Genomic DNA, 27,935 nt, shown 5'->3' with positions numbered 1-27,935 from the left:
AGCTTGCTTCAGATTCTGTGTTTTCCTTTCTCTCCTCCTTCCCTACTCATGCTCTGTTTCTGTCTCTTGGAAATAAATAAATGTTAAAAAAAATCAAAGTTGTAGAATCATAATAATTTATTCACATGTTCAAGCTGTAACTCTTGTTTGACAGATAATTTTTTTCTCCCACTTTTATATTAAAACATGAGTATCATTTCTTTTTTAATTAATTAATTTTTAAATTTATATCCAAGTTAGTTAAGCATATAGTGCAACAATTTCGGGAGTAGATTCTTCGATGCCCTTTACCCATTTAGCCCATCCCCCCTCCCACAACCCCTCCAGCAACCCTGTTTGTTTTCTATATTTAAGAGTGTCTTATGTTTTGCCCCCCCTCCCTGTTTTTATATTATTTTTGCTTCCCTTCCCTTATGTTCATCTGTTTTGTTTCTTGAATTCCTCATATGAGTAAAGTCATATGATATTTGTCTTTCTCTGATGGACCAATTTTGCTTAGCCTAATACCCTCCAGTTCCATCCACATAGTTGCAAATGACAAGATTTCATTCTTTTTGATTGCTGAGTAATACTCCATTGTATATATTAAAACATGGGTATCATTTCTGTTTTGTTCTTTACATTAAGCCGTGTTCTTTCCAGGAAAATCTTATGTTTTATTTGCTCTAAGAAGGGAAATGATGCTCACATTCAAAGCATAAACCCCAACTTCCAAGGGATTGCTTGGATAATAACTGGATAAGAGAATTACATTAGGGCAGAAGTATGGGTCATAATCATATCACATCAAAAGTTAGAGCCAAGTTTGGTGAATTTTGTTTGTATAAGGTCATTTTCAGGCCAGCTCTACAATTAGGTTTCCTTAAATAAGGATAACATTCTTGTCACTGAACAATAAATTGAGTTTTTTTAAGACAATACTCTAGCAAATAGAGTACCATAGAGCCAGAAATTAGACTTGATGTGGAATGAATTGAGATAAATAACTCCTAATTAAAATAATGACAATTCAAATATGTGAACCATAAAATTGATTGTATGAGCTTTTAGGCTAAGGATATTGCTTTTTAACAAGTGCATCATTTCTAATGCACTGATAATTCTAGGGAGGGAAGTTTTGTAGAAACATCTACAAGACTCTTTATTATCATCTGTCATCTACAAAAATACATAGCATTTACATCTAATTTGTATTTTTAACAATTATTTTGAGAAAGTTCTTGCTATGACAAACACTTTTTTGCTAATATATTCTGTCTGTTACATTTGATACACATTTACAAACTCTGAAAAGAGAATTTAGGGTAACGGATGCCATAATAATTTAAAAATATGTACTATGTGCTATGTAATGGCTTTGTTTAAATAATGTTTAAACTGTAGTTTTAAATTTCAAAATATGGGGTATGTTCAGTGTAGACCCAGAAGATGTATATAAAAACTTAGGACCTAAGTCCAAAATATAAATACACATCATATGGAGTTTTTAAAACTTGTCTGCAAAATCTTTTACACTTTTTCCATCAAGAAGTGTGTGTGTGTGTGTGTGTGTGCACGTGTGTGTGCATGTGGGCGTGTGTGTATTGCTTTTCCTTGGATCTAAGCTGACTTTAGCTATTGTTTTTAGCTAACAGAATGCTGTGGAGGTGATAATGCATGACTTATAAGACTAGAAAGGCTTCTGCCTGTGGGCTTGGATTCTTGCTGTGGAGCTCTTTGTTTTCTTATTCAGCCTAAGAATTCCTATAGTATTCTTAAAAAAATGTTAAAGTGAGGAAGAAGCAATAAGTGATGTTAGAGTTTTGTAATATTCTCCAGACAAAATTTTATAGTTCAAGGTGTCATTTCTTGTTTCTTCCTGTTTTTGCATGTTTGTGTGTCCATCTTTTTTGATGCTTTCCACTAGATATATTAAAGTCCTTATACCGTTCTCAGTCTAGGTGAAGATGAACAAAAGAATGCCTTAAAGCTAGTTGGTCTAACAGCTGACTGAAGTGGTGACTGCCATGGTGTCTGACTCTAGCCTGCTTTCCTTGGGAAATAAATAGACCTACTTTGCCTTACTCAGTCCTCACAGAAATGTAGTTCTTAATAATGTTTGGTTTGGCATATAATATATTCTGGATACTGTGCTAACTACTTTATATATATTGTCTTTTTATTCATCACCAAAATTCTGTGAAGTATTCATTATTGTTGTCCATGAGGAAATTGGCTTAAAAGATTAAGTCACTTTCCCAAGATGACTTGTATTGTAAGGACAGCAGCCAGGATTTAAACATAATTATCTTCCTCCAGAGTCTGAGATTATTTCATTTCCTCAGAATCTTGTCAAGTAACACACACACACACACACACACACACACAGCCATTGGTAGAGCCATTAAGAAAAACAGCATAGAGGTTCCTCAGAGGAGTAAAAATTGAACTACCACAAGATCTAGTAATTCCATTTCTGGGTGTATAGCCAAAGGAATTACTTTTTTTTTTTTTAGCGTTTATTTATTTTTGAGACAGAGAGAGACAAAGCATGAACGGGGGAAGGTCAGAGAGAGGGAGACACAGAATCTGAAACAGGCTCCAGGGTCTGAGCTGTTAGCACAGAGCCCAACGCGGGGCTCGAACTGACGGACCACAAGATCATGAACTGAGCCAAAGTCGGCCGCTTAACCAACTGAGCCACAGGCGCCCCTAGCCAAAGGAATTAAAATCACTACCTTCAAGGGGATATATGTAGTTTTATGTTTATTATAGTATTATTCACAATAGCAAGATATGGAAACAACCTAATGGCTGTCAATGGGTGAATAAAGAATGTGTGACGTGTGTGTGTGTATAAAGTATATATCATGCAATTTTACTGTATATATTCCATTATTGTATGAATTATAATTCTATATGAATATTATATGTATATAATGGAATATTATTCAGTCTTTAAAAAGAAGGAAATCTTGTCATTTGTGAAAATGTGGATAAACCTGAGGACATTATGTTAAGAAGATAAGCCAGACATGGAGAGACAGATACTGCATTATCTCACTTGTATGTGGAATCTGGAAAAAAAAATTGGAAGAAGAAGAGGAAGGAGGAGGAGGAGGAGGAGAAGGAGGAGGAAGAGAAGAAGAACTCATAGTTTCAGAAAGTAGAATGATGGTTACCAAGCCTGGGGGGAGCAGGTCATGGGGAGTTATGATTTAATGGGTACAAAGTTTTAGTTTTGCAAGATGAAAAGTATTTCGGAGATGGATGATGGTGAAGGTTGCACAACAATATGAATGCAATTAATACCATTGAGCTGTAAACTTGAAAATGGTTAAGATACTAAATCTTGCTATGTGTATTTTAACACAATAAAAAAATGGAAAACAATTAAAGAAAATTGTGCATTTACTATGTTCTTGCTTAACCATTCCTATTGTAGTCATCACTCAGCTTCAACAGAAGAGAGAAAAACACTATCCCAAGTGTAAAAGAACAATAAGATGGCAAAAATCTTGGTCTTGAATGGCCACACTAAACAGACCTGTCCCACTGGTGTGAGCCACCTTTTATCTGGACTATTACATGTGAGAGAAATGAACTGCTCTCATCAAAGCCATTGTATTTTTATATTTATTTGGTACCACAGTTTAGCCTATAAAACAATTAATTCAGTCTTCTAAGGTTAGTTTTATTACTCAGAAGTTAAATTATCATTCTGAGATTACACAGATCTGTTTGCCTGTGTTCAAATTCCATGCTTGTTCTACTGCAGCACACTAGTTCCAGACACAATGGGAGGAGTCTTAGAAGCTACAGTGAAATAGATTTTTGGGAGCTCACTGAACATTAGACAAATATAGTCTAAATGTGGAAGCTGTTTGGGGGCTTTCTTTGCACACTGCGTCCATATCTATCCAACTATTCTGAGAAATTTGTGTGTGATAGGCATTTTGCTAATCATTGGAATTAAAAGATGAGTAAGATCCAGCCTCTGTCTTTGGACTGCCATGTCAGTCAGTATTATGACAGGAAAGATGATGCCAAGATGATGCAAATAATGAGGCTTTTATGAAACAACTATTAATAAAGATGTGACTTAGGTTAAAGGAATGAAGGATATTGAGTTACCCAAGGAAAAACAATTGTAGGAGGCCACAGTAGATGTAAAATAAGGAGATCACTGCTAGGACTAAAGGAGAAGATCGAAGAAATACTGTTATTAGAGACTGGTGAGAGCTGAGTCAGACCTAAAGGGGTTCTGAACAGGACCTGAGACACAACTTCTGCAGAAGACACTGTGCCATTGTTGTCACCCATTGACCAATCCAAAGGGAAAAAGTGGTCACAGAGTCCAAATGATACAGATTACAGGGTAAGCATACTGGGGTGCAGAGAAGAGCATAGTACGGTGGAGAATAATCTTTTTATTCCCAGAGGAAGCTAATTGAGAAAAACTAGATTGTTTTATAATCTACTTTAGGAGGTGGGAATGGGTCAGTGACCATATGTGTCAATAGACAGAATATAATTTTAGGCATGCATTTTAAGTCTTTAACTTTACCTAAAATCTACCCTGATTACTGCATAGAACAGATAGGTAACCTTCCATGGCTGATTGGGCTCAGTCAATCATGGTGGAAGAAACATGTCAAGGGAGAGCTTTCCACTACCTATTTAGTTTAATGTTAGATGACCAACTACTACTATTTTATTAAGGTTATCACAACTAAGTGATTGTATGCCATGGTTCTTTCAAAGATTGCCAAACACCACAGGTAGCATATTTCACATCTTGATATCTTTCCTGAAAAGACCTAGTTTTCCATGGTGTAAATGGGTAAGAATCCTTGTAACAATGAACCCAAACTGATTTTGGCTCATTATACAGAAAGGGAAGTGATTAAGAAGACGTTGAGTGGCTCACTGAATTGCCAGAAGACTGGATACATTGACTTAGAGAACAGACAAGGTAAAGGAGCCAAGAAGTGTGAACCTCAGGCATAAATCATAGCTTAGAACCCATTCTGCTGAGGGCAAGACTACCTCTGCTTGCTGAACACGAGAGGCCGTCCTGAACCATTGTTACTACCTCCAGCATGCATCCTCCACCATTCCTGAATTTTGTTCTATTAGAAGCTCTGGGAATCAAACCTGGAAGAGCTGTGTCTGATTGGCTAATCCTAGTTCACGTGTCCTGCTTAGCTATAACAGAGGCCAAAAAAGCAAGTATGTAGATTTTTCATCCCTCTGTCCCCCAAGAGATAGATTCTTCCTACCAAGATCTACAAAATAAAGAATTCTTAAAATATAGAAAGAGGATTAAAATACTGGGAGCAATACATATTAATTTCACGTGGGTATACATTTGTATCTATATCTTGTATATAATAAAGCCTAGGATATACATATTACATATCCATATATAATGATAAAATGACCAGATGATTCAAAAAAACTCTATCTTTGGGGAAAAGACACTGACAATTACTGACTGATGTTCTTCCCACTCTAAATGTAATATTGACCTTCAATTATAAGTTATTTAAAAGACAAAAAGGTAATACTGGTGTAGAGTAAATGAAATCATTTAACACTTATATGAATGTGTACATCTAAGCAAAGAGAGAAATATAAATCAAGCATCCCAAGTCTTAGAAGGTCGCCACATGGTTAATAAAGCTTTACATAAATTTCATCTTAAATCTGCAAGTTGAGCAAATGACTGTATTTACTTTTAGACCAAACACATTATATAGTCCCTACTGTTTACATTTCAGCAGCTATGCCTCTTACAAGGACCTAATTATCAATACAACAGCAAAATTTAATTTGTTTTCCAACTCAAAATAATTTATAAAGATGTAGCTTTTCCTATGTTATCTTACAGGTTTAGGACTAAAACCAGGACTTTCAATGTTCATTTTCCTTTTGATCTGCTTGAGGAGTAATTACTAATACTGTTTTTCTCTATCTGAAGAAGGAAAACTTGAGTTACATCCCTCACTCCTTGCAGTTTGGCTATGATCATAACCATAAGAAAATCTGGTGTATTTTGAATAGGGGAGACAATGCTAGGATTTTTAAATTTCATTTTGAGCTGACACTGAAATATACAGAGAGCAGCTTAGATGTGGACATAACATGTCAGAAAATTTTCATGTTTAATTTTCATGTAGAGTAACAAGGATTTTTGCTTTTGAATTCAGGAGTGATTTGCTGATTGGAGACACAATATGCTTCAAACATATGTTATTCAAGATTGGAACAATTTTCAGAGTCCAGTCTTAAATTATTTCTGAGAATGTCCTGTGGAAGAAAAATGAATTAGAAAGGATCTGATAAGGGAAATTCATTTGCATACCACGTACAACAGAGAACCTGTTGAATGACATTTAAAAGAGGATTAAAGCTGATTTCTTACAAGCTCTAGGATAATCAGATTTCTAAGCTAAAGCAGAATTAGGACTTCTAATTCATTTACAAAGTAACTGATGTCATTGACCAGAGGCTTCACCATGCATTTGCTTCTGGACATATGATCCTCTATCCTTTTATCTCTTTCAGGACTTTGCTTTTTTCCAAAATTTTTTAATGAGGGGGGGGGTGGTTTGTGTTGCTGTTTTGTGTTGCTGCTGTTATTAATATGCAAACTCTAAAATGGTATTTTATAGTCAAGACAAATTAGGCCATGCCATAGTTCCTCAGGCTCAATTACATTTACTTGAACAGCAGAGACACTTCCTTTAATAAATATTAATTTAAAGACATCAGCGCATTGTTGAACAGAGAATATTCTTTAAGTGAAAAACAATATGACCATTTTCATGTTGGCAGTGCAGTGTGCACCTTTGAGATCAGGCCACTCTCCTTTTGGAAGCTCTAGATACTGAGACCTACATACTGGATCTCCTTGGGAATAGCCTGATGTTCTCATATTTTCCTTCTCTGTATGTCAAATTTAACTCTGTTCATTGTACAGTGAAAAACAGATTTTGAGTATGATTTCTATCTAGGAGAGACAATGAGAATCTTTCCCCATACTATTCTTTTTCTTTAAGTTGCGATATAGCATTGCATTAGTTTAAGTGTACAATGTGTTGGTTTGATACATTTATATATTGCAGTGTGATTGCCATGCTAGCATTAGCTAATACCTCTATAAAGTCACATGATTATCATTGCTTTTTTGTGATGAGAAAAGTTAAGATCAAGTATCTTGGCAACTTTGAAGTTTATAATACAGTATTGTTGACTATAATAACTGCTGTGCATTAGATCTCCAGAACTTATTTATCTACTAGTTGAAAGTTTGCACCTTTAAGGGCTGTACTTCACAACCTGAGTTGTGCCACAGCCCACCCTATGGTAACCACCATTCTATTCCATTTTTACAGATTTAGCTTGTTTAGATTCCACGTATAGGTCATTTATAGCATGTGTCTTTGCCGGACTCATCTTACTTAGTCTAATGCCCTCAAGATCCATTCATGCTGCTCCAAATAGCTGGATTTCCTCCCCACACTCCTCTTTCTTTTAAAATCCTTCTCACCTTCGATGTCAGCTGGTGTGATAGGATTATTTTTCAACAGATATTTACTTTCTTCTCCTCTTACTGAGAGTAGAATATGCTTGACTATCCCATTTAATGTCATCTTTGCCCATGCGAGTTGCTTTGGCCCATGGAATGTTATAAAAGTCTAAAACATGTTATCATAATTTTGTTTCACTCCTGGACTTCTGCCATTTCCATGAGAATATGTCCTTGTGGCTACTGTCCCTCAGCTTGACCCCAGAATCAGGCTCATGGAACAGGTTTGACCTAGCCCTTGCCCTAGAGCCAAGTTTGGCTGAGTCTGGCTGAGATCAGCAAATCTTCACCTCCTGTGAATAAGAAAAACAAGTACTTGTTGATATAATCCATCAAGAATATGAGGTTATTATGCAGCATTATTGTGGCAGTAGCTGATTAGACAGTGGGTAAAGTCATTGATCAAGACAAGGAAAAAGAATTCCCAGTGTATAATTGAATCATTAAGAATACACTTGGTCTATCACTTTATTATTCTGAGAGTAAATTGCTTATTTTGCATTATTATGAATGATACTTAAAATGACTTGAGTATTTGCTATACATCCTGAACTGTGCTAAATGCTGTACATGGAATATCTCATTTAACTTTCACCAGAACTCTGAGAGATGGGCCAGGTTATTACTATTTTAGAGCTATGGAAACAACTGCAGTAATTTTACTGTAATCCCTTAGCTGGCAAGTGGTGGATCTAGGATTCAAGCATAGAATAGGCAAGTGGACTCAAAGGACATACTCTTGACATTGACATGATAAAGAAACACTTCTTGGAGTGAGACAAACAGCCCATTGTGCCCAGTCCTGACACATTGACAGAAAGGCAAAATAGTATTTTGTGTAAGAGTATCACAGCCTTTATTTACTTTTACTTAAAAAAAAACCTCAGAAATATATAACTAGATTTCCTTTATCTAGTTCTATGTTTATTATTTTGATCTCTTTTCAATGTATATGTCTATACCTCTAGTTTATGCAACTACTTGATGTAATCTGTATCATAAATTTACTACTCATGAAGGCAAGTAAAAATATCGCCTTCAAATTTCATGGTTTAGTTCCTGGCTGTGAAAGTTTCATCTTTGGTGAAAATCTAATCGATCTTATTCATAGCTTTTGTACAAGTTAAAAACGTTTGTACCTTCTCAAACTTTATTTTTCTAAGATTCTCCCATCTGTCTAGTTAGTTAGTTAGTTCTTTCTTTCTTTCAGGGAGTAGTCCTTATTTCCCATCAGAGTTAAGTAGTACTTTCACTTGTGTTTCCGGTTACCCTTCTGGATGATTTCCAGGATTTTTCTGAACCTTTAGGACTTGGCCTTATCATCTTCACGGATGTGGTTTCTTTAGAGGGGCTTCAGCTGAGCTTTTGAACTATTCAGCAGCACTTAGGCCACATTTCACCAATACTTTATTTTTCCTAAAATAAGTTTTCTGTCAAATTACAGTGAGTCAATTTTGTGGTTCTCTCTCTGGTAAGAACGCTCAGATTACAGCAAGATTTTGTTGGCTTGATAATGCAAATATGGAGGGAGCATCCATTCATATTATAGCATTATAGCTACTTTTGAAACATCCCTGACAAATGCCATGTAACAGAAGGATTGTAAGCATGACTTTGCCAAAGTGTATGTTTGGTGGTTGTGGTGGTGGTGAGTTGTAGAATAAAAATGAAGTGTGTTTGTCTACGATCGTCTTTTAGCTATGACAAACACAAGAGGGGACACATAAATATCATGGCAGTAGTCATGTTTACTCATGCCAATCAAAAACAATTATAGAAGATTGGGGTGCCTGGGGGACTCGGTCAGGTGAGTGTCCGACTCCGACTCAGGTTATGATCCTGAAAATTCGTGAGTTCGATCAAGTCTTGCATCAGGCTTGCTTTTGTCAGCACAGAGCCTGCTTCAGATCCTCTATCCCCACCCCCTCCTCCCGCCCCCCCCCCCCCCCCGCACTTTTCCTCTGCTTGTGTTCTCGCTCTCTTATAAAACAAAACAAAACAAAACAAAACAAAACAACAACCAACAAAATACCAACATGAAAAACAATTATGTACAATCTAAAGCAGAGCAAAATCTAACATAGGTTGGGATGGGGAATGGGATTTGGTTGAGGACAGGATCAGTTAATTATGGTCTATCTGACTTCTCATTGCTTCAGTGGGAATGTGTTGGATAGGTGGCATAGTGATAAAGTAGGCCTTCCAAAATGTATGAGTAGAAAGTAACAATATATACACACAGACACATGTATAGCACATATACCTACCTGGCCCATGATCCCTGTCAACTGGACTATGAATTATTACTTGGAGCCAAGTTTTCACAAGCCTGTGATTTGGGTGGGGCCCAAATATTTAAGACCAATCATGTGATAGCATCATCACTCTAGATAGATTTTATTTTCACTCCATTTTTGGCTTCTTACAAGGGCAAACAGACAGACTAATAAATCTGAAAAAATCCATTTTCATCCATCTGAATGGTAAGTGTAACTTTTACATTTAATATTTTATATTTTAAAAAAAAATTTTTTTTAACGTTTATTTATTTTTGAGACAGAGAGAGACAGAGCATGAATGGGGGAGGGTCAGAGAGAGAGGGAGACACAGAATCCGAAACAGGCTCCAGGCTCTGAGCGGTCAGCACAGAGCCCGATGCGGGGCTTGAACTCACGGACCACGAGATCATGACCTGAGCTGAAGTTGCAGGCTTAACCGACTGAGCCACCCAGGCACCCCTAATATTTTATATGCTTAAGAAAGGCTCACAGACCTCTGTGAAAATACAGGGGATGTGACATCTATTATATGGCATGGAATGGAGGCTAGTACAATAGTCCAAGATTTTTACCTCATCCACCAGTGGAAATGCACAAGGATATTACCAAAAGAAAGAAAGGAGAAATTATTTCTTCTATTCAGAAAAGGAAGTACCACAGAAGTTGGAGAAAAGATTTTCAGCGTGATTTTTAGTCCTGTTCTCATTTTAATTGGGATTGGTTTTGGGTGTAGTGAGAGGTTACATACGTATAATGATGGTTTTTGTGCAAGGCTATGTAAAAACATTCTTATACTGATTTCCTTTTCTTGGAGCAGCAGGGGCCTTGGATCATCTTTTCCCTGTCACTCAGGTTTATGACTAACTAGAGAAGAAAACTCTGCAGGAACTAAAGGGACATTCTTCTCCCTTCCTCATCTCTCCAGGGAGACCTTCAAACAGCAGAAAGTCAAAACCACTGGATATCTACTACTTATTTTTATAACTGTGGCTAATTTCTGCCTGTGACCATCGACCTTATATCCTTCTTTTCATCTTCCTGAACGCACCCCTGGACAATACTCTGAAAAGAAGGAGGAAGGGTGCTTTGATGGGTAAATGAAAAACCATCTACTAAACAATAGATTCAGCAGCATCTTTGAAAGAGGAATACAATGTCCGGAGGAAGGGTAAATCACTAAAACAAATAGAAGTAGCAAGTGACTTTCTGCTTCCTTAAAAATTTCAGTTGGCAACCCCCATTTTGAGCAGCTCGACTGTGGTTCAAGAGCTCATTTGAAACCAGGACAGTTTGGCCCTCTGGATTAAGAACTAATTTCATAGTTCTTTTTTTTTTTTTTAAAACCATCTTTCTTTGTTTTCCTAAATCTCTCCAGACTTTGCTGAACTTCAGTTCTCCACTGTCATTCTAGCAGCTCATATTCAGAAGCTTCCCTCCAGGCTAAGAAATCATCAGAAGGTGGCCAAACATCTTTTTCCTTCAAAAAAAAAAAATAATGATTGCATTCCTTTTTATTTAACGTTTACTTACATTATATGATGAGAAGCTACTAACCAAGTTACCACCGTCTGGATCCTTAATACCCAGGATACAGTTTAAAATTTGAATTCAGCTATTATTGCGTTCATGATTTTTGGTTCTTAGACATTTTATTATTTAAAATGTTTAACATCTACAATAGTAATTAAATAAGATAATTCATGAAGGCACTATCAATATAGCAAATATCCTTCCCTAAAAAACAGTAAAGTGAACAAAAAGAAAGTCATAAGTTTTATTCTACTTAATGACCAACTCTTTTTCTTTCAGAAAGTTATATATGTGGGAAAAATATTTTCAATTGCTTAAGAAAATACTGTGATTATGATATGACAAACAGTTTAGAGAGTAAATTATAAAAACACTTTACAAAATAAATATAGTACACTATGTAGTACACTAGAAAATATATACTAGAAATATATTATATATACTAGATATACTATATATACTAGTATATATATATATATATATACTAGAAAATATATACTAGAAAATAAATATAGCACTCTATATATAGTACACTAGAAAAAGGGAATTTTCATTTACTAATTCCCTACTGTGTATATAGGTAGGCACTATATATGTTTCAGTGTGTTATTGAATTTTATTTTCTTTGTTGGTGAAGATAAAATTCAAATTAGATTTATACTGCTTCCTCTTTTTCCTACATCTTCCTACAACAGAGAAATGAATACATTCCAGTTTGTCTGTAGCAAAGATGAACAATCATTAATTCTGTGAAATTTTCATCTGTTAATATTCTCATTCCGAGATTTTTTAAAACTATTTTAAGTATGTTAGTAGCACCCAATTGCTTCCAAAAATGAACATTACGAACAACTCTTATTTATTAATTGTTGAAAGACTTCAGAGGCCTCTCTTAGGCAATGCTTCATGAATGTTTGAGGCATTTGAAAGTAAGTTCCGTTTCTCAAAAATTATCTCTGATACTGACTGTTATGCTTACTTCCTTTCTTTCAGTTCATTTACTAACTCTATCAGATCCTACTATGTTTCAGAATAGAGCAGGAAAGGGGGTTAGAGACTGCTAGATGTTGGTGCGGAGGGGTTGAAAGTCTAGGTAAGTAGGACATCTGACTAAAGACCTACAGAAAGGGAGAGAGCAAGCCATGTGGGAGAGGAATGTGGTAGGTAGTGTAAAATGCAGGTGCACAGGTGCATAGAATAGAAATGTACAAGAGGAGTTCTAGGGGACATGATGATTTTGATAAGGTATGTTATTTATTTATTTATTTATTTATTTATCTATCTATCTTGTGCTTTTACTTTGTGCGAGATGAGACAAGATTGCAGAATTCTGACCTGATTTGACATAGTGGGATCGGTCTGGCTGCTATGCTAAGAATTTTCTTGAGGCAAGCACAGGCAAAAGAGTTAACTATTGCAATACTTCAGATGGGAGATGATGGTGGCTTGAGCCAGACTGTTAAAGGTGAAGGTGGTGAAAAATGGTTGCATTTGTATATATTTTATTTTTTAAATTAAAAAAATTTAATTTTTATTTATTTATTTATTTATTTATTTTGAGAGACGGAGTATGAGTGGGGGAGGGGCAGAGAGAAAGGGAGAGAGAGAGAGAGAGAGAGAGAGAGAGAGAGAGAGAGAATCCGAAGCAGGCTCCACGTGGTCAGTGTGCAGAGCCCCATGCAGGGCTTGAATTGATTAAACCGTGAAATTGTGACCTGAACCAAAGTTGGACGCTTAATGGACTGAGCCACCCAGGTGCCCTGGACATAATTTAAAGCTGTATCTGATAGGATTGGATTAGAGATGAGAGAGAAAGAATTCAAGGGTGACTCCCAAGTTTTTTTTTTTTTTTTTGAGCAATTGGAATTGTTGAGTTATAATTATTCATGATGGAAAAGCCTAAGAGAAGAATAGACTGAAGCAGAAATTTGTGATTTTGATTTGAAGATGTGCTGACTTTTGGAGGCCTATCAGACTTCAAAGTGGAGATGTTAAGAAGGCAATTGGATAAATGAGTTTGGATACTGGGAGTTTGGTTTGCCCTAGAGTTATAGCTTTGTTATAAATTTTGGAATTATAAGCATTTGGATGATTTAGAAACCCATGGATCTGGCTCAAATAACACAGAGAAATAGAAAAAGACAAGTCCAAAGCCTCAGCCCTGGTGTCCACCACTGTTTATTTAGAGTCTGGGAAGAAGAGGAGCGATCCACAAAGAAAGTTGAGAATGAATATAGTGAGGTAGGTATGGATAGGGAAGCAACTTTAGTGTTGCCATTTGCAGCAACATGGATGAACCAACAACATGGATTTCACTTAGTATAATAAATGAAATAAGAGAAAGACACACCATATGATTTAGTGATATGTGCAATCTAAAAAGCAAGACAGAGGTGCCTGGGTGACTCAGTAGGTTAAGCGTCTGACTCCGGCTCAGGTGATGATCTCACAGTTCGTGGGTTTTAGCCCCTCATCAGGCTCTCTGCTGACAGGTCAGAGCCTGGAGCCTGCCTCGGATTCTGTGTCTCCTTCTCTTTCTGCCCCTTCCCTGCTCGCACTCCATCTCTCTCTACCCCTCTCAAAAATAAATAAACATTACAAAAATAAAAAATAAAAAATAAAAAGCAAGACAAATGAAAGAACAAACAAAAAAAACCAGACACAGACTGATAAATGTAGAGAACAAACTAGTAGTTGCCAGAAAGGAGGGGGTAGGAAGGATGGGTGAAATAGGTGAAGTGGGTTAAGAAGTACAAACTTCCAGTTATAAAATAAGTAAGTCACAGGGCTGAAAAGTACAGTAGAGGGAATAATCAAAAATATTGTCAAAATGTTGTATGGTGACAGATGATCACCACACTTACCATGGTGAACATATGGTAATGTACAGAACTGTGGAATCACTATGCTGTGCACCTGAAACATAATAGAACATTTTATGTCAGTTATACTTCAATAATAAATTAAAATATGAAACAGGGCAATGGTTACAAGAAGAAGTGGGTTCAAGACAGCAGTTTTTTTTGGTTGTTGTTGTTATTGTTTTTGCATTTGTTTTAAGATGAGAGAAACAATAACATGTTTGTACACTGATGGAAAAGATCCAGTGGAGAAAGAGAACATGGGATTCAATAGAGTGAGGAGAATTCCAGAAGGAATGATTGGTCTTGTATTGATCTGAGTGTATGGATCTGTTGTACAGGTGGATTGGTTGACTTGCCCAGGAGCATAAAAAGTTCATCTTTAGTAGTAACAGGAAGACATCATATGCTATAGAGGCTGATCGGGATGCATATGGGAGCTGGTGAATGTTCTCTTTTGAAGCAAGTATGAGGTAGGAATTACCTAAAAAAGCACACTGACTGATCTCACTTCCTCAGGGGTCCTCAGGAGGATTAGAGGATAGAGGATATTAGAGCCTGAAATAGACTTCTATAAGTATAGCCTGGATGAACAAAGGAGATACAGTATGATTTCCAGACAGCACTGAGGACCCCATTGAGGCTCCTGGTCATGCCTTGGAAGTGAGATCAGTCAGCATGCTTTTTCTTCCACATACTTTTCTCCAGCCTGGATGAGCTGTTCAGATTAATTATTAAAAACATTTAATTTTTTCATGCTAAATACCATGTACTGGAGATATAAAAATGACTAAGAAATAGTGCTGCCCCAGAGGAGCTCACAGTCTACTGAATAGAAAGGATCTATAAGCTGATAATAAAAAAGTACTGTGACAATTTCTATAGTAGTTGTACAAATATGTTCACACCTTACGTTACACTGAATGGAACTCGGTCTTTTACATACCAATTGGTCACAGCAAAGCTTAAGAAAAGATCTTTAGGGAATATTTATTCACTTTGATATTTGGCATGTCTGTGTGAAACGTATCCGTCGTATTTGTAAATGATCGCAAAATATATGCTTTAGGGAAATTGTTAGCATTATGGAAAATCAGAGCTGGAATGAAACATAACTCAGTCCCTGAATTTGACAAATGAAGAAACTAGATCTCAGACAGGAATAGCAAATTGTGTAGAAAGATGTGCCTGGTTACTCAGCCCAGGGCTCTTTCTGCCTTGCCACTTCACTATCTCCAGACCAGGACTTTGCTCAACACAAGGCTCTGTGGCAATTCTTACTTATTATTCTAACTGGATGTGGCACTAGGCTTTTCTATTTTGTAAGACTTTCCACCCTTCTGTAGTTTGATAATAAAAATTTCTCATATTTCAGAGGCTAAACTCAAAAAAAGCTAAAGGAACCCAGAAGTGAAAAAGAGAGAAAAGAAAAAAGAAAGTAAAAAACTCTTCAGGGAAGTTACTACAGGGGATTTACATTTTCTCTAAATTTCTGCCTTTTCTTAATATAACATGGAATTGGTGAAGATCTATTATTTATCATCAGGCATATGGAAAAATATAGAACATCCAAACCTTTGAGAAAATTAACATCGTTGGGCCAAGAGAATTTGCTTTTCCCTCCATTCTGTCCTTCTTCCTGTTGTGGTCTCCTCCATTCATAACCCAGACTTATAGAAACTCGTAAGTCAAAGGAGGCATTCTGTGTAATGAAACTATTGAGCATCTTTCTCCTTAAATTTCTGAAAATATCAACTAGGTTTGGGTAACAAACACATATAGAAAAGAGGAAAGACTTTTTTTCCCCTAAAGCACATAATAAAAACTCATAGTCCAACCAGCCAAGTTATTCAATTAGCTAATTATTAAATCAACATTTGAGTATCTATAATATTCCCTGATATTTTGAAGGAGAGCAAGTGGGGGATGGGCAGAGAGAGAGGGGGACACAGAACCCCAAGCAGGCTCCATGCTGTCAGTCCAGAGCCCTATGTGGGGATGGAACCCATGAACCGTGAATTCATGACTTGGAATGAAACATAACTGAGCCAAGATCAAGAGTCAGGTACTCAACCAACTGAGCCACCCAAGAATCCTGACAAAGAGTATTTCTTAAAAAAAAAAAATTGTGTCTGTATACTTAAATAAGAATATTTGTTTTCTATTTTTTGTTATCAGATACTACTTGCTAGTAAAAAGAACATAAGATGGAAATGTGTGTGTGTGTGTGTGTGTGTGTGTGTGTGTGTGTGTGTATGTACACACGGTAAAGGAACAGTGACAATGTAGTCGATGACTTAGTTTGGTGTTTGGGGGGTGAAGGCTACTGGAAGTTAGAGGGCATTAAGGCAGAATGGAGTGCACAAAATCCCTTTTTAATGATCATAAACAAATAACTGGATGAGATATTTATTATTATTATTTATTTTTGGCTTGGGTTTCCAAATTTATAGTCAAAACAAGAAAATTGGAAAACCACATCCATCTTGCACCATTATTCTTGCTTTTTCCTACTGGTGAACAATCTTCCCTAGTTCTCCATTCCTTTAATTGGTCCTTGGAGAGTCCTCTCAAACCTTTACAATGACATTCAGTGAACATTTCTGAGTGGTGCCAAGCCAGAATCTCTGTGATAGCTCACAAATTACAGATTGAACTAAAGCTGTATTACTTCCTTTTCCGATGTTTAATGCATGAGTTTTCTTATTTGGTATGGCTAAGCTGATGACATACATTCTTTTTTTTTCTTCTTAAAGCTTCATGAATTTCTGTGAATATGGTTTAAAATGTATTCTTTAAAAATGATTACACGGCAAACCTTTCCTCCTATTGTTTCCTCTGCACATGGTTTGAAGCCAAATGATTACGCATGAACGGTATATTTCTGAAAAAGTAGAAATAGTCTGTGGAGATGGATTTAAGATACTTAAAAGTCAGACTCTACTTTGACAGTTCTACATAAAGAAAAGTGAGTTTTAGAATACCTGCAGATCTCGTCAACATCTCATAAATGAGATGAAAGGCATATTTTGGTGGTTATAGTACATCAGCTTCAAAATATTTTCAGTATTGACCAGATAAGCTTTAGGTGTAGGAGAAAATTATAATAAGTTCTTTGATATAGAGGGGAAAATTTTCAGAATTTACTCATGGGCAATTTTTGTCTTCTGTTTCCCTACATTTCAAAATGGAGTGTATCGTGCATAAAATGCAATAAATGTTACTTTGAAAACATTTATTGAGTCATTAAGTACTTCACTTCCATCTCCCCTATATTCCTTCTATCCTTCCTTCCTTCCTTCCTTAGTACATAACATTTTCAGACAGAATGTGATGTGCAGTAATTTTTATGTTTACTGCTTTTCTCTAGTGATTAGAATGAAAGCTCCAGGAGGTCAGGGATTTGGTCTAATTGTGTTCACCTCTGTATCCCCAGCATCCAAAACCTAGGCTTAGGAAAAGGTGAGGTCAGCACTATCTAAACAACACACAAAGATTTTCCATTGGAAAAGGGGAATTTTTTTTTCCAGGAAGTAAGAGCTGCTAGACAGATAAAGTAACAGTCTAGTATATTTGACTTACTGCTTTCTTAAACCCTCAAGCTAAGACATACATATTGCACACATACAGTTGCACCTGTGTGCTTTTTGCCATTTATGATTTTAAGAGCCATCTCAGATTGCAACTAAAAATATACTCACTCCTCCCCAGTGGGAGACACGTGTCACTTCTTGCTACTGCATCTAGTCCCAATTCCAGATGATGTGTTTTCCTGGAGGTTGGGTCCAGATTTGCCTCCACATGATTTGACAATGAATCAATTACAAATTTCACTGTCTCTAACACTCTCCTGGGCAGGAAAAACGAGGAATCTCTGCCTTGGCAGGGGAGATGGTTTCTTGGTGAACCCAGCAGAAGCCTCTGCCTTGTTCATTGTTTTCCATAACCACCAGTGAAGTAGACAGAGAGCGATTTTTATTCTAGAAGCTGCACCACTTGAACCTCTTATCCTCTGTAAGTGTGGTTTGTTGCAGACAGCAGGTAAAGAATTCTTTGCCTTGCTACTTTATTGAATTTCTTTTCCACGCTGTCAGCTATTCACCAATCTTGGTGTTCCTAAACAGTCATGGTCCTTGAATGTAGACATCCATCAAAATCTTCACTTTTGCCTCTCTTTGTGGTTTCCATTCTTTAGCAACTGGTTTCAGAACTCTGTCCATTTCCCCAACCCTCCTAACATTGGCTTTAGTCTGTGCCTGGTCCTTAGATCAATAGGAAAGAACAGGGTTATAGCTCCTGTCCTTAAGCTTCTTCTCTGTAGACAGTGTTTATAATGTAGATAATTAGTACTGTAGTCAGGCTGGAGAACACTGCAGAAGAATTTTGGAGGCACCTGTCAGATCATGCTCCCCCATTGCACTGAGCCATAGCACAGCTTAATTTTCCCCACATACTCCGCTTCTACATAGAACTTCATTTGTGCTTACACTTTATTTGGCTTGAAATTGTCTACCGGCTTTTGCAAATTCTGAAAAATGCATGATTAATAAGACCCATAGGAGTCTTGAATTTCTTGGTCTAGGTGAAAAAGATTTCTTGTAACAAAGATTCTTGTTGTTTACCTTCTCTCTTTTCTAATTTCTTTAATGCTTATTTTTTATTTATGAGTAAGAGAGAGAGGGACAGAGCGCAAGCAGGAAAGGGGCAGAGAGAGAGGGAGACACAGAATCTGAAACAGGCTCCAGGTTCTGAGCTGTCAGCACAGAGCCTGGCGCAGAGCTTGAACTCACAAACTGGGAGATCATGACCTGAGCTGAAGTCAGATGCTTAACTTACTGAGCCACCCAAGTGCCCCTAAACTTCTCTCTTTTCAAAGGATACTGTATCAGTCTGAAGAGTCTCTTTTTGACACCACCTTATTTCAATAAGCCAGCACAATTTAACTTCACGATATTTTTCTACCAAATTGCTCAAATCTCCAGTCTAGGTATGAGCATGAGTTACAAGATACAAAATTTTATAAAATATCTGGAGATAAGATTATCCCAAAGCTAATTATGCTTCTTCTGGGCTTAGTAAAAGAAGGGAAACGTCATAATTTTTTTAATGAAACAACTAGCCCGGCAAAAATTGTAACAAAATGAAAACTACAGATTATTAATGCCAAATTTATAACTCAGAAATTAGCAAACAGATTCCAAGAACACTAAAAATGTATAATGATCAAGTGGAATTTACTTCAGGAATACAAGGGCAGTTCAATAATAGGAGTGCCATTAATATAAGTTAACAAATTATTAATAGAGCTAAGGAGAAAAACACTTTATCACTTGATGAGAAAAAAATTTGACAAAATTCAACAGTTTTTCATATTAAAAATACACAATCAATTATAAATTGGAAGTTACTACCTTAACCTGATTGTATATCTAAATTGACATTTATCCATATATACATAGTACCTTAGCCCTAGGTAGTCAGCATCTTTCTTAATGGGAAAATACTAGCAGCCTCTTCTCTCTGCTGAAGTTAGGAAAAAGACAAGGGTGGCTGCTGTGTACTATTTAATACAATATTACTCAATAAACTTAGATAAGAGAAAGCAAGTAGAAGTATAAAAATGTGAAACAAGGAAATAAAACTTTTTTCTACATAGGAATAGAATTACTTATTTGGAAAAGCAAAAAGAATTGAGGGAAACACTACTACAAATAATTAGTCAAAAATATCATTCAGCAATCAACAGCCTACATATATTCAAATAATAACCAGTTAGAGTAAATAGTGAAAAAATTGACTCCATTTACAATGGCGAACATAAAACATCTAGGGAGAAACTTAACAAGAAATCGGTAAAAGCTATTCCAGAAAACTATAACATATTCCTAAAAGGCCTAAAAAGTAGAGTTGAAGGAATGGAAAGTTATCTCTTCTTCCTAGGTAAGAAGCTCAAAACATCGCAAGGAAATTCATTTTTGTTAATTTATAAAGATGAAGCAAATAGAAAAAAAATGACATAATTTTGTTATTGCTTCTTTATTTTGATGGGCAAATCTATTTAAAGCTTTATTTGGGAAAATAAATAGGCAAGAGCAACTCATTACCATAAAGGAGAAAGGCAATTTGGGGAGGAATACTAAACATACCATATATTAAACAGTAAAAAAAGAAAATTTGAGTAATTAAAACACTGTAATATTGATGCTTGATGAAAACCAATGGAGCAGGATAAAAAATTACACAGGGAAATTTAATGATAGATGTGGAATCTGAAATAAGTTGGGGCAACTAGATAAAGCATATGGAAAAGATTAAAATTCGTTTTATTCTTCATATTGCACACTGAAATTAATTCCAAAAGAAAGATCTAAAGGTTAAAAAAGGACAATCTGGAAGAAACCTTAGATGAAATCCATTAAGTGGGAAAAACTTCCCTATCTATGACTTGAAACATAGAAACTATTGAGAAAAGACTGACACATTTATGTGCCTACATGCAAAAACCATTTTGCATAGCAAAACAACAACAAGCAAGCAAACATCTAAGCAAAACAGAAAGGCATAAATATTTGCATCTTATAACATAGACAAAGGGCAATTATCCTGGCATAAAAACACTTCTGAAAACTGAGAAGGCCAAAAATTTAACAGAAAAATGGGTGAAACATAAAAGTGCAAATGGCATTAAATATATGAAAAGATGCTTACTGTTGCTCATAAGAGAAATACAAATGAAAACTACAATGACATATGAAATCCAAAAGTTTGAGAACACACTCTGTCGGCAAAGATGTGGGGAAACGGGGACTTTCATATATTCCTGAAGGGAATACAAAATTACATATGCATTAACCCAGTGACCAAGAAGTTACTTCTAAAAATTTATCTCACAGATAAACTGGCAAAACAAAACAAAACAAAAAAAGGAAAAAAAATGTAAGTTCAAGGCTATTCATTGCCACAGTATTTGTATAGCAAAAGACTGGAAACCACCCAAATGTCCATTAATAAGGGACTGCTAAAAAAATATGGCACATTCACACAAAAGAGTACGCTGAAAGCTGTAAAAAGGAACGGGAAAGATTATTTTATTTTTTAATTTATTTTGAGAGAAAAATAGAGAGCAAGTGGGGGAGGGGCAGAGAGAGAGGGAGACAGAATCTTTAGTAGGCTCTGTGCCCTCAGCACAGAGCCCAGTGCAGCGTTGGAACTCACAAACCGTGAGATAATGACATGAGCCAAAAAATCGACTGAGCCACTCAGGTGCCCCAAGATTTCCACATCCTATTATGGAGTGAGTGACAGAATATATAGTGTCATAAAAAAAAAATGCAACGTGAGAATAGTGTGTATAGAAGGTTTCCTTTTGTGTAGGAAAGGGGTGGGGTATGTGCTGTAAATACTCTAATATGACCCTAAAGACTGTAGTATGACCTTGCGTCTGGTATTCATGCCCTTGGGTGATACTCTTGAATGTTGGTGAGAACTTGTTTGCAACCTGTATTATATGACAAAGGTGATAAGTTGTCACTTCTATGATTATATTATTTTTCTTTACCTTATTAATGTGTGGAGATCCTTTATGTTTTCTGGATTACACCTATACTTTTTATTCTCTGAATTTTATTCTTTTTGATGAACAGACGTTTTTAATTTTAAGGGTTAATCTTTTCTTTAATGGTTAGGCTTTGTGTGTGTGCATGTGTGTGTATTGATTGATTACCTGAGTGTATGCTTTTATTTTTATCTTATTTTTATTTTTTAAAAGGTTTTATTTTTAAGTGATCTCTATACCCAATGTGGGGCTTGAACCAACAACTCTGAGATCAAGAGTTGCACGCTTCACTGACTGAGCCAGCCCGGCACCCCTGTGTGTGTTCTTTTAAAGACATCTTTGTATATGTGAAGGTTATGAATATATCCTCTTATATTTTATTCCAGAAGTTTATATTTTAACTTTCACATTTAAGTTCATGAACCTTTTCAAACTAAGTTTTGTGTATGATATATATTAGAGATCAAGATTTACTTTTTTCCCGTAGGGATTCCCATGTGCCAGAGCCATGAATGGAACACATCATACTTTCCCGATAGAACTGAAACAATCTCCTACCTGGTTTCTTTGCCTCTAGTTTTGCCTCCTATAGAGTCAGTTCTTCATGTAGCAACCAGGGTGATTTTTAAAAACTGTGCTCAAACCTCTCTAATAATTTCCCATCACACTATAAATAAAATTAAAGAATCCCGCGACAAACAAGAATCCATGTTACCTGGTTCATGCATAAACCGTCTCCATATCTGACCTCATGTTCCGTCACTCTATCACTCATGCTGCTATACTCATACACACACTGGTCCCTTGCTGTTTCTTGAACTCTCCAAGGCCTTTGTTTTTTTATTTTACTATTTTTTTTTCTTTTCAACGTTTTTATTTATTTTTGGGACAGAGAGAGACAGAGCATGAACGGGGGAGGGGCAGAGAGAGAGGGAGACACAGAATCGGAAACAGGCTCCAGGCTCTGAGCCATCAGCCCAGAGCCTGACGCGGGGCTCGAACTCACGGACCGCGAGATCGTGACCTGGCTGAAGTCAGACGCTTAACCGACTGCGCCACCAGGCACCCCACTATTTTTTAAAATTTTTATTTGAGAGAGAGAGAGAGCGCGTGAGCGGGGAAGAAGGGCAAAAGGAAAGAGAATCTTAAGCCGGCTTCGTGCTAAGCATGCAGCACCATGTGGGGCTTGATTCCACAACCCCAGGCTCATGACCTGAACCAAAATCACAAGGTGGAGGCTCAACCAACTGAGTCACCCAGGTGCCCCTCCAAGACCTTTAACCTAGTGTTTCCTGTTATTCAAAATGCCTATCTCCAGATATAACTCTGTACTACAGCACTTCCAATGCCATATCCCAGACAGGCCTCCTCGGAATCATTGTTCTAAGTGGTCTGTAAGAGTACTGTTTTTCTATTGCTGTGCTGCTTTATTTTTCCTCATGGTACATTTCATTACCTGACACTATACTTGTTTATTGGCTGACTCTGTAGTCTGGCAATGGGTCAGTGTGTATATGACTACAGCAGCATGAAAAAAAAAATTGGGTTCAAATCTTGATTCCATTATGTACCAGTGCTGTGATCTTTGAGACTCTCTGAGCCTCAGTTTCACTGTAAAATATCAGTGCCTTACTGATATTTGTTAAATGAGTTATTAAATGCATGGAAAAATAAAAGTTGATGCCAATGATGTAGAAAGACATAAAAGGATGCAGAGAGAAGAGGGGGTTTGAAAATATACTTCTCTCTTTCGTTTTAACTTTTAATTAAATTTGTGATACTGTGCTTCTGACATGTACCTTTGCTGTTATTCATTAACAAAATGCAAAAAAAAAAAAAATTGGGTTCAAATCTTGATTCCATTTTGTACCAGGGATGTGATCTTTGAGAGTCTCTAAGCCTCAGTTCCTATAAAATGGGAATTAAAAATACCTGCTTTTCTGTGTCATTATTGTCAGCATTATAAACTATCCATGTAAAATGCCTACTCAAAGGTATACATGTAGGATTCCAAAAATGGTAACTATAATTATTATTATTATATAATTTCCTCTTTATAAATTAAATGAGGGTATTGTTAATTAAAAAAAATCTCTTGGTATACTTCATAGTCACCAGTGGAATTTTTGCATATATGAAGAGCACAATAAATGTTTTTGAAAAAATGAACAGATGCAGACAGGCTCTTAAGAACTAAAATCCAACAAGAGTCTATTTTCTTCTTTCTCTCTGTATTTACATTGATTTAATCTGATTTACATAATATTAATCTGTCGTTGGGCTAATTCATTAGAAAATCTCTGGAGGAAAAAAATCCCCATTTTACAGTCTCTTAGTCCTTACAAAATATTTTTGACTTTTTATTTCTTCTCTAACTTCAGAGCTAGACCTTTTTGATTCTTTGGTATGCACAATTGTATATTTTAATGATTTTTTTCAATAGGCAAAATACTTCTCCCTCTTCCCTTTTCACTTCTAAAACCTCACAAGCTGTTAAAATGTCCATCCCTTCTGCTCCATTTCCTCACCAAAATCCTATCACATACCATATGAATTTTTAACCCTAACACCTGTCTACCCACATGGTTCCAGAGGGGTAAATTAAAAACAACAACAACAATAAAGCTCATACATATCCCTACACAACTAGTCTACAAAGTCTATAAAACAGTTTGTCAACACTGATTACCTAACCACAGGGACCAGAAGAATCCAAATTATAGGTATAAAGGTCACCCCTTTTCCACTTTCCTTAGTTCCTGACCAATGATTGTGTTACTCGTAAATTTGTATGGCTTCAAAACCCTTGGATTTATGGCTTTTGTCTCATTACCCAGGTGCCAAGCAGTCCTCCAGGCTGCAGAGAAAGCTGTTCTGTGAGATCTGCTTCCGCTTTAGGGTGTGGTGGATAGCAGAAAAGAACAGGAAGGAAGTGTGTGACTGCCAATTTTAATTTAATTCATTAATTACACAAATGCTTGATATTCACAATTTACTTAATCTTATATTGATTGTGGGTAGGGAAACCTTTCACAAAAGCTTCTGTATGAAGCTGTAGCCCTGTGAATATTTGGATTTCTATATACTGGAAGTCAGTTAATGCTTCTGAAGGGTACTTGGAATGATTGACAAGCTTCTTCCCCAAGCATCCTTTATGATCCTGTGCCTCCTCACATTAACCTCTTATTTATTTATTTGTTCGTTCATTCATTCATTCATTCATCTGATGATCCAGTTGGGAACCAAGGGGAATTATGTGTAAGAGCAGCCCACTGTGGCAAAGAGTATTACGCTGTTCAGAACTGCTGGTGGTATATGGTGACATAGAAAACTAGACTGATTTTTAGTTGGTTTTATTGTTGTTTTAAGATTTTCAACAGACAACATAATCTCTTATGGCTGGCACCCAGAGCGTATCATTTGCATCCCTTTCCTGACATACTACTGATAGCTTGGCACAGTTGATGTCTGAAGAGATACTGAGGTATGTTTTTGGGAGTTTGATTCGGTAATTAGAAGATGACTATTTTGATGGAAAGAAGAGAAAGATCTATCATAATCTTATTCTATGTTAAGTATTTTATTTAGGGAATTTCATTTAGCTGGGGTGGGGTTATTCCTCTTTTTTTCTTTTTTCTTCCTCTTGTTTTGACAAGTTTCATGCTTAAGGATTTTGCTGGTAGGGCATAGGAGTCAATTTATGAATTATTTAAGCAGCCTGGTTTATACTTTACCCCCTGCTTTAAAGGTCACCAAGAAAGTAAAATAAAAACAATAAATTTGGCAAAAGGGCTTTTTATGTGAGAATACTTTTTATCATTCAATATAATATTAATGAGGCCAAGTTGGGGATTCTAAATCAACAATTTTGTGTTTTATAGTCACAGAGCACAGCTCAGTTTCAATCTTGATTCTTTATCTTGAGAAAACATGCCCTCTTTCGTAAGGTGTTCTGGGGCTATAATGTGTGCAGATGCCATTGATTCTATTATCAATTTGGAAAAACAACTCAAAAGCCATGTCTTGTCCAGTGATGTACCACATTTTGTTGTATCTAAAATGCCTTTGATTATTAAGATGACCCTTCATGTCATGTATCATAAAGAAAGAAAAAATATGCCAACTATGTATGATACAATGCTTCCTTATTTCTTAAATATTTATTTTATATGTATTGAAAACAGTTTTTGATATCTATTTAGACACAAATTTTACATTTTATCACACTTGGGCATGCAAATAAAGGAGAAATATAAGTAAAATGAATTGTTCAAGATGCTCTTAAACTTTTTTCATACTTAGTCTATTCCATTTGGAGTCACTTTTAAACTTAGAGCTTCGATATCTGTTTTTTCTAAAAAATACTGTCTTGTGTGTTATCAAGAGTTTTGGTGGCTTAGTCTTTCTTAAAATAATATCCTACTATTATTGTTAGGATTTTTTTTTCAAGCTAGAGATACCCATTCTTCAAATTTTGATAATGGTGCTCTTTTCGTCTTATTGAAAAATGTCGAATAAGCAGAAGCAATGATAGCTGCATCATGACTGCTAACTTTCCAACGGGAATTGTAAGATAAATTGTACGGTCTACTATAAAATGAATTCCAATTGCAAGTGTTTTAAAATCAATAAGATGTGCTATCTCTTAGTTGATTAGAATCTCACCCAGCTTCCTGGTAAACCAGCAAAATAAGAAAATCTTTATGGTGGTAGTGTAGGGTAGTATAGGATACCGACTTAAGAGTATGAGACTTGAGATGAGAAAGGCCTACTTTTTCTCTATTATTGTGTAAACTTGGGCAATGACAATCTACCAGAGTTTCAGTTTCCCCATAAGTAAAGGGAAGATAATATTACCTCAACTTTATTATAAGGATTAAATGAGATACTGCATGTCCCAGTACTCAGTGTGACTCTTAGAAAATAAGTATTCAATAAATGGTAGCAGTGATGATGAGGATGATGATTTGATCTGCAAGAGACACATTTGTAATGCAAAAACTCAATCTTAAGATTATAGAACAAAAAAGCAAGAAGGGACTTTTTGCAAAGTTACCTTTGAGCATGTGTGTTAATCTTGGCCATTAATCAGAGTATCTGACTACATCAGACATAACAAAACTTGAACAACTTATTACCAGCAGATCCTCACTGCAAGAAATATTGTAGCAAGTTCTTCAGGCAGAAGGGAAATGGTAACAGATGGAAATATGGAAAAAGGAATGAAGAATATCAGGAATGATAGCAACATGAATGAACACAAATTATTTTCTTGTTATTTAAGTCACCTTAAAGTATGACTATTTTAATATAAATAATCACAATGTTGTATGGGGTTATAACATGTCAAAGTAAAATGTGTGACAGCCATAGCATACGGTTGGGAATGGAAACATGTAAGAGGGATATTTGAAGTTTCTTACATTATATAAGGTGTATTATCACTTGAAAGTAGACTATGATAAGTTATGGATGTATAGCAACATAAATATTTAAAGTCACACATAACATGATAAAATGTGGCAAAAAAACCAACAAAGAAGATAAAACAGAACTATAAAAAACCCCAAATAATCCAAAAGGAGGCCGGAAAAGAGGAAAATGGGAGAAAAACAGATTGGGGAATTAGAAAACAAAAAGCAAGATGACAGATTAAACTTATTAATAATCACATTAAATATAAATATGGTCAATTAAAAGGTAGAAATGGTCAGATGAAAAAAAATAAACAGGACCTAACAATATGCTGTATACAATAAAGACACTTCAAACATAAAGACACAGACAATTTGCAAATGAAGGTTAGATGAAGATATAACATGGAAACAGTAATTAGAAAACAACAACCCCAAGTGGCTATATTAATATCAAAAGAAGTAGTTTTCAGAGCAAAGATTATTACCAATGATAAAGAAGTCATTTCATAACGATAAAGGAGTCTTCTCATTAAGAGGATATAACAATCCTACATGTTTATATACCTAATAACAGAACTATAAACACTGATAAAACTGAAAAAAATCACAGTTATAGAGATTTCACATTCCCCTTACAATAACTGACAAAACAAATAGAAAATCAGTATGATTAGAGAAGATTTGGACACTATCAACCAATTTGATCCAATCAATATTTGT

General features: G+C 35.9%; 3 long non-coding RNA genes across 3 annotated transcripts in view; 2 read left to right on the top strand and 1 right to left on the bottom strand.

Moving 5' to 3' along the window:
• Positions 1–27,935, top strand: part of LOC123385391 — a 37,826-nt gene that overhangs the window by 5,451 nt on the left and 4,440 nt on the right. Inside the window, exon 3 of the long non-coding RNA XR_006597825.1 lies at positions 25,168–25,282. This is a non-coding gene — a long non-coding RNA (uncharacterized LOC123385391). The remainder of the gene's footprint in view (positions 1–25,167; positions 25,283–27,935) is intronic.
• Positions 4,096–5,295, top strand: LOC123385392. Its single transcript, XR_006597826.1, has 2 exons — positions 4,096–4,357; positions 4,874–5,295. It is a non-coding gene; the product is annotated as an uncharacterized LOC123385392 (long non-coding RNA).
• The window catches only part of LOC123385390, a 30,878-nt gene continuing 9,070 nt past the window's right edge, over positions 6,128–27,935 (bottom strand). Inside the window, exons 2-3 of the long non-coding RNA XR_006597824.1 lie at positions 7,535–7,866; positions 6,128–6,291 (exon numbers count right to left, since the gene is read on the bottom strand). This is a non-coding gene — a long non-coding RNA (uncharacterized LOC123385390). The remainder of the gene's footprint in view (positions 6,292–7,534; positions 7,867–27,935) is intronic.

The sequence above is a fragment of the Felis catus genome, chromosome B2 (assembly GCF_018350175.1).
Source record: "Felis catus isolate Fca126 chromosome B2, F.catus_Fca126_mat1.0, whole genome shotgun sequence".
Taxonomy (NCBI): Eukaryota; Metazoa; Chordata; class Mammalia; order Carnivora; family Felidae; genus Felis; species Felis catus.
Note: the sequence above shows the minus strand (reverse complement) of the source record. Positions and strands in the feature narration are given on the sequence as shown.